This window comes from Narcine bancroftii, chromosome 9 (assembly GCF_036971445.1).
Source record: "Narcine bancroftii isolate sNarBan1 chromosome 9, sNarBan1.hap1, whole genome shotgun sequence".
Classification (NCBI taxonomy): Eukaryota; Metazoa; Chordata; class Chondrichthyes; order Torpediniformes; family Narcinidae; genus Narcine; species Narcine bancroftii.
In genome coordinates, this window is record NC_091477.1 from 104,239,188 (window position 1) to 104,247,944 (window position 8,757).

Below are 8,757 nucleotides of genomic sequence, written 5' to 3' on the forward strand. Positions count from 1 at the left end.
CTTTCTTCACAGTCTCCTTCCTATACTATCACTCATTTTGGCATCAAACAACTTGACCATGCTAATATCAGTGGATCCAGCACCAATCACTGTGCCACACCACTAGGCTTCCAATCTGAAAAGCAACTCTCCAAGACAACTTAGAATTCCTTTCACCAAGCTAATTTTGAATTGAATTGGCAAGCTCAGCCTAAATCCTATGTGATCTAAGCTTATTGAAGAACCTACCATGAGGGGCCTTGTCAAGGGCTCTGCTAAAGTCCATGCAGACAATGTGCCCCATCATTGCCTTTGGCAATCATCACCTCTTCCAAAAAAATTCTGTCAAATTTGTGAGACATAATTTCCCACACCAAAAAAAAAAGCATTGCCAACTATCCCTAATTGATCCTGGCCTTTCCAAATACTTCTGGATCCTATCTTCAGAATCCTCTCCAATTACTTTGGAACAACTTTAACACATGCCATGTCCTTGCAACCCTTCTTAAGTAAAGGCACAATATTAGATGGACTTTTCTGCTTTAAAAGGACATGCAATACCATTTAAAGAAATGGTGTATGCTGGAATCTTGATCAAACAATGAACTATTGGAGGAACTCAACAGGTCAGACTGCCTCCATGAGTATAAATGGTCAGTCAACATTTCACACCAGGAGCCTTTATCAAAGTTGATGTATTGTTGGTTTTATCTTGATCTTAATAAAGGGTCGGGGCCCAAAACATTTACTATTTCTATCCATCTATGCTGCCTGACCCATTAAGTTCCTCCAGCAGTTCTCTGCATGCAATTCCAACTATTTGGCAATGTCAAATTGTTGTTAAAAAGCAACTTTTTTTTTTAACCTTTATCGGTTATATCACACAATTGAATATTCTGAAATTCTGCAGTCAAAGTAAAAAGGTGGTTTAATTCGTTATATTTCAAGGTGTTTTCCCTGTCTCACGGTGCAATGTTTCCAGAGCAAAACTAGCCATCGGATGGAGAGCTGAGTTTATTTTTGAAACCAGGGTACCGGTTAATAGGAAGGGGATGGGGACCCCACTAAAAGGCTTTCCCTTTGTGTTGGAAGTTTAACAGAGAATATTTCTTTCCTGAATTCAAAATGTCTCTGGTAATAACAGGGACTCTATCAGGAGGCAACTTTGCTCCAAGATCAGGCGTATTCGCCACCTTCCACTTCGTTCTGACTAAAAGCTACAAAGCTGCCCAAAACACTTAATGTAAATCTGCCTTCCACAGTTAAATCCTGCACTGTGTTGGCAGCCATGCCTCTGCTAGACAAGGTCGCCAGGGTCAAAATCGATTTCACAGGCCACCTGGGGAGCCCAGGCCATGAACTGACTGAGACAATTTCTGTCAGAGCTCTGTCAGCCTCCTTCCCAGGGCTGAGGCTGGGGCTGGAACGGCAGCTGAGGCTGAGGGAGTGGGAGCGGGGGGTGGGAGGCAGGCGAGTGGCAGAGGTTGGAGAGGCCCGCACCCGCCCTGTCTTCCGATGGACTCTCGCTGCAGAGGGTATCGCACGAAGAGGCCAGAGTGGTTGACCTTGTTGCGTGACCTCTTCAAACTTCAGCACAATTTGTCTGGCAGTTACCGTGGAGACTGGGCTCCCCAAGCTTATCCTAGTAACCACACACACACAAAAAAAAATCAGCTGAAGAGTTCTGTTTTTGCAACCTACCATGTACTCATGATTCCAAGCAAAAGAGAGCTCCAGGGCTGTCTCCATTCTCCTTCCTTCATTTTATCCCTTCTGCCCCTTTCCCTCCTCCTATCCCTCTCCGACTCCATCCCTGTTCCTCCCACCATCAATATCGTGCTCATCCTCACATCCCGCCATCCCAACTAGCCTCGAAAATGCCCCCATCCCAAATACCGCCATCACATTCCAAAGGTCCCCCTCCGCCAACGCACACGAATGTCCGACCTTTAGTATCACTTCCATTAACGCGCGGTCCTGGGCCAGTGTGAGGCCAGTTTCGTTTAAGCGGGCAGTGAGGAACCTGTTTCGCACCAGGGGAACGCGAGGAAAAGAAAGCAATCGAACTCTTTCCAATTCAATGCGTTTTATTCAAAGCCACAGCATTAAATATCGAAGGCTTTCTTGTCACTTCTTAATCAGTCAGTTGTTGCACTTAATGGTTTAAATCGTCAAGTTCATAAGTGGTTTAGGGCCACAAGGGAGTTTGGCGACCTGCCTTAGTGGCCGAAAGCTGAGACTGATGAATTTTGCCTGCTGCCTCCGCAAAAGTTTTTCACTGAATGATGATGGATCGAGCAGTTAAGCCACGACTACGGGCACCTGATGGTTATCTGTCCCTCTTGTACACAGTGAAGCCAACAGTGGCTATGATCCCGCACACCATGAATGACCCTGCGTTGATTTTGTTCCATTCCTCGTTGATCTTTTCGATTAAAGAAAAATGTTCGCCTAGTTTGAGTACTTGAAACACTATTTTCAAGACCTGGTGATTTAATAGGACGCACCAGAGCGAGGACTCGTTACATTTGCAACGTGAAATGTTATTAACATTCTACGTTGAGGTTAGTTGGATAATTCCGATAAACACTTGGGTTAAGTTTGCGGCTTACCTTTCAACAAGAAAGGCGGTTTCTGTTCGTGAGGCTCTTCAACACGATCTAAAATGTGGGCAAGTAACTCATCAGTGAAACACATGAAATAAGGTTGGAGTATTATGGCGAAGCCAAGTCGAATATAAATATAATGAAAATAAAGGACGAAAGTTCTGGGGGTAGATATGGCGGGGCAAATGAGAAGATCAGAGGTAAAAAGAGGGAAGATACAAAAACAGGCCAAAGACATTTTTTTTTATTGATTTGGTTGAAGAGTGCTCAAGGCAGGGTGGTATTTCTTGAACTGAGAGCAGATTAATGGTGCCATAGTGCAATGCTTTTCGCCTTATGATAGCGATCACAATGGGTTGCTTCAGGATTTGGCCAGTCGGAAGTAGGACATGGTATAATTAAGCCTTTGGCGCAAAACTACTCAGAAATACAAAGAGCTGAGCTCATCTAAAAGCTCAAGTGCCCGTAAATAAAACTTTAGGAAAAATTATTGGAAGTGACAAATGCACGGTGACAAATAATCAATATAAGAACATTTCAGGACCCCTTTTATTCCTGGAAATGGTTGAGCGAGCTTTCAAGGATCTAAAAGAATCATTGCAGAAAATTTGAACCGGAGCATTTTCTTCCAAGAATATTTTCAAAGTTCAGCTGCCTTCTACCAGCAAGGTTACTTAGGCGTGAAGCATGGACCTGAATAGCAACCAACCGATGAATCTGTAAAACAAATCTTATACACAGTCATTGGACAAATTTTCTCACTCCTAATCTCATATTATGTCTGAAAGGTGATGTCTTGTGTGATATTTATAATTCTTCGTCAACAGCAGCGTAAATGACCCATCGTGTCATATAATCGATGCGAAAGTCTGAGCTGTCACAGATCTACAGCCCGCCTTTCCCTAAAATGATAACGTGACTTGTCATTTGAGAAAGTTTTGGGTTTCACCATCTTGAGTAATTTAGTGCGTGAACTTCAAGCGGCAGACAATGCGTGTAAAAAATGCGGGGTTTCCCCCCGAAAACTACGTTGCAATGTTCGTGTCAGCTTTATTTGAAATACATTTCACAGAGAAATAACTAGCTGTTACTCAATTAATATTTAAATGTAAACAAAATTAGCCACACATGTGTACATTTGGTACAAAGAAGAAACAATTCATCATAAAATCCAATGCTAGAAGCACATTCATGATATGAGTATTTATATTTTTACTGAATGTCTGGTCTTCAGAGGGAACAATCTTTAAGAAAGACATTGAAAATTAGATACTCTCAAGACTTTGTTTTTGCCTTTGCAGATTGAAAGTCGCAATCCGAAACGGTTTGCACAATCACACACGATGTCTTTTGTTAGTTCAGTTGAATTTAACAATCAAACCTATATTTCGATCTCCATTAGTCAGCTTTATCATCATTTCTAACCCCTTTACCATCGGTCAAAGACAACGATAGGATCTTTCTTTAAGTCTCAGAGCCGAGGCTTCCGTTTCACTGGTTCAAAATGACTATTAGCAGTAATGCATTTTAACTTAAATAAATCAGTATCAAAATAAAAGCCTAAAGACCGGCAGATCTCAGCACAACCCACCCGAGTCTTTCGAAAACAGTTAACGTTGGCTGAATATTAAGTAATATTAATCCCTTAGATAAATGGCTTTTCCAAAAAAATGTGAGCACAGGGTTGATTCCTGGTGGTTTTCAATTCCGAAGAAGGTTAAGAAAAAGACTGCTGACTGGGGAATTCTTTGCAATTTAATTCTGGATCTCGACCGAACAATTAAGCATCAGTATTAACAACTGCTTTAAAAGCGTGCTTCCTTTATGTGTATTTTAATGAAATGGTCATGCGTGAATTTTAGTGCAGAATACTGAAATCTCATCCTCTGACTGGTCCCCATTAGTCAGAGAGCTGTCATTTCCAGCGAACCACAATCACGAGACCCATAGTGATAGCACTCAGATCTCTAATGACGGTTAAGATAACCACTTGATTAAAATGGCTTGGTTGTTCTGCCGTTACATGATAAGCGTGTGAACCAGCGTTATTTATAATAATGCGCGTTGCCTGAGACCCAGCGATTGCAACAGATTTCGGCCATCAACTCACTGCTCTTAATAGAGAGTAACGCAAGCTTTAAGTTGTGCTGCAGCAGCTGTCTGTAAAAGTTAATGAGGAATTTGATGATGCCCCTCAGATTAATGGCCTTGCTCCACCACGTCAGTGGTACTGGCGAATGCCGCCTGCCAGTGTGCGGGTCGGGACGAAAAGTTCAACGCATTTCGAGCACACACAGACATTCACCACAATTCATGATTGTACCTTAACGGTTTGATTCTTCATATTTTCTGCGAACTGAAAACAAACACAAAGCTAATGGCGATTCTTTTTTACATCGGAATTAGAAGTAGGCCAACTTGTACGAGTTTTTAAAAACTAAGTAATACGCATTTCCATCTTTATAATCTATTCATCAGGGGAACGAAGACTTTGAAGTAGAGTAGAATGCCCAAACGATGCTTTTCCACTATTATTTCAAATTACTTATCATTTGTTACCTTGAGATCAACGACCTGGACAGATTTGGAGGCATTTGAACTCTGAGCTCTTGGTTATTTGCCGAATATTCCGGTTCTTCTTTGATATAATAAAATGTGTACAAATTTAAAAATTAAATTATATCGGTCTTCAGACATATTCGTCACTCTTTAAACTTAGCAAGAAGAGGGCCGCGAATTTTTTTTTGCCACACTTATCAGATTGAAAATACATCATTATTTGCACATAAACGATTGGAATAGTCCTCTATATCTTACAACGGATGATTTTCTTTGATGCATACGCTTGCGCGTCTAATGTACTTTGAAGCCACCGAGAGAATAAATAAAAATGCCCCTCTGAATTCCATTGCAGTCCGTGTGATAGAGAAGCCCGAAGAGACACGATTCGTCGTCTGATCACGGACCACACGGAAGCATTAATCAGATCGTGAAAAACTAAAGGGAACTATGGATTCGACACAATCAAGTTTCAACTTCTCGCAGCAGTTCAAGAATAGGTAGACAACGGGATAACAGAAATTACTGTTTGAGTGAAGTCATGCGAATAATTGAGTAAATTTAACATTAAGATTTAAGTATGTTATATCATAATTAAAATGGGACTCAGATGTAGAAACCTATGAGCTATTTGTGTGTTTTTAATTTTAGTCTAATGAAAATGTTATTTTGAAATTGACAGTGTAATTTGCAACAAAAGCATCAAATGTAAAATGCTTTCACTACGCTATAATATATTTAGAGAGTACAGCTGTAATTCAGTTAATTAACTACTTTGACGGAATGACAAGAGCGTAGCGGGCATGTTGCTTTATTCTTGTGTCTCTACACAAACCACGTGAGATGATATCACGGTGTGAATACCTTACCCTCAAATGCCTGGCATCGATCAGTGAACCAACGTTTCATGAAGTATTCATGTTTTCCTCTTTTAGTATGTGTTTTAAAGATGAGATGCCCATTTCTAAGAAAACCGGGCCCTAATAATTACTCGGCTTACATATAACGTTATTGGCATACATATGTATGGACCTACCTATATGGAGAAACTCTCTTTCACTTGCTAACGAAGTGTTCCCCACTGGTTGCCCATTCCTAATGAGATTCTGAAATCACTACGGAATGATAGGATTGTCCCCAGTCTTAACAACTGTTGTATTTTTTTGTTAGACACAACCAACTGTTGATTTTTTTTTAAGGAAAATCAGTTTGTCATTCAAGATTCACCCCTTTCATCCAAACAGATTTTATATCTTCCTTTAAACAAATATACCTTTTAATTTTCGTGACGTGCAAATTTGATTCGAAATTTAAAAAAGATCGATCGTGTCTTTGTAATTGTTGCAAATCAACAAGTGGGGACTGAAAAAAGCAACATGAAATACCATCTGTTTCCAAGCTGAAGAATATAGGGTGTGACTGCCCTCCTCCTATTAAGCTGCCAGGTTTTTTTTTACTTTAGCACAAAGAGCAGAACTATGCATTTTCTCTGTGTACATCGTTTTAATTTCTATTATGACTTTCTCTTGGCTACTTGGGTTGTAAACAAGACCACGCGATCGAGGTTGAGTTTGACTCCGTTTTCCAATTCACCGAAGGTTCAGGCTGTACGCGACGGATAAATAGAGCCATTGTGGGGACCATACATAAACCATCTCAACTTTTGTTAAGCTTTCATTCGAAAAGCACACAAAACCTCAATCGCTTTTCAATGAAAAAGACTCCAAATTGTTGAGATGACATTACTCGGAAGCAGCCCCAAAATGCGAATCTCCTACGACGTTTAGGTTCACCAAGCTAGAGAACAGATTTCAGTAATTTTTTTCCTCTAAGAAGATGAAAGGTAAATAGTGACAAGCCTTTCCTTTGGGTGCATTCATTTTGTCTCTTGAATGGTCACCCAGTCTGCCGCACTGCCTGTCTAATTTATGGTCAGTTCGCTAACCTTCCCGCTTCAAGAAATGTCGGAGGGTTCTTAATTTATGACCCGTTACGTTTAAAAAAAAACAATATAATGATCAGACCCATCAACTTCGAAACTTTCCATGTGACTTTGTTTTATCGAAGGAACTGTTGTATAAAGATGAGCAAACACACACGTTTCAGCAAAAGGTTCAAATGTTTCTTTTGTTTTGCAATCTTTAAAATATAATTTGGGGGGGGGGGGGGGGAACCACAATTCTCGACAAATGAAAGAGAGATTTACTTCTTTTGGAAAGTAGAACGAGGCAGATGGTAACGGCGTCATTAACAAACAAACTTTGGATGGGCAAGTCAAGCCTGAAATTGGGAGGGATCTGGGGAACAATGCAGACTGGTGCTGTAAAATCCCCTCTTTCAATTCATCGGAGCTAATACAGAATTCCGTATGGTTGCTTGCGTCCAGTATCTGATCTTGGTTCTAACGGATTGGCAGTGCTAGTTAGAACAGTTTGTCGAGCAGTGAAGTTTCCAGGCACATGTTTCAATTGTAGCTGAATCCATCAGACCAGTACAGCTTCCTCCACTCGAATGTGCAGTGTTACTACAATGTTTCCAAATTGCTATGGGCGATGTAAAAATAATCTAAGTACATCCCGCAGTGTCTCAATTTCTCTGAAAGCAAATAGGCTTCCATCTCATTGAGTAGGATTTTTAAAAAACATCCTAATTCAAACTTCCAAAGACCTTCCATTCTAATCCCCATTAAGTGAATGTGTTGCTTATGGTAGCATAACTCTTATGTAATTCAGTAATAAGCCAACAAATGTTTTGGCAATCGTTCTAAAATACATTTTAGCATTATAACTTATGTTATACGCAGTTAATTGAATTTTGTATTGTTGAAGCCTATGATTAATGGCAGTTTGAAACTAGTCTACAGGTCAACAAGAAGGGACAAGAAGGCATTTTTTCAATTTTACTGACCCAAAATAAGGCCACGTAGGGTTCAGTATCCCCCCGATTAAATTTTACAGATTCGATTTATTAAAGCAATTCATGATTCAATTGCCAAATATGGGCAATTTTAAATATAGAATAGTAGTTATTCTATATTATATCCACATACTATTGACAGGTTAGTAAAAAGTTAGAAGTGACACCACACTTTAAAAAGCTTTAAGTACGAAACCATTCGTTTGAGCGAAGCGAGCGCTTCTTTGTATGGTGTTAGTCTTGATTTGTTATAATTAATTTTAAGTTAGTCCGTGAAAAAGTTGGTGGTGAATTTGAAATTGGTAAAATTCAAAACTGTAATTCTTATTCGAGAAGGATAATGATATATTTTATACATGATATAATCTTTCAGCATTTTATTGTTGGCGAACGGTTTTAGAAATACCAAGGTCGGTTGCACAAATAGTAGATTAAATCGCATACAAAACAAAGGGTACAGCTATTGGTCTCATGTTTACTAAATGGTAAGCTCGGTGCAACCTGATCGCTAGTGAAAGCTGACATGGTCAGACACTCGCAGCGAAGGCTTGTCATACCTTCAGCAGATCTTTAAAGCTGGAAAGGACATGCCCTCGAGGCAATCTTCAAGAAAATACTGGTCTGGCATTTCGTCACAGACAGTTTTATAGGATTCTAAGGACGCGATCAAACGGACTGAGAATGATCCACATTAATG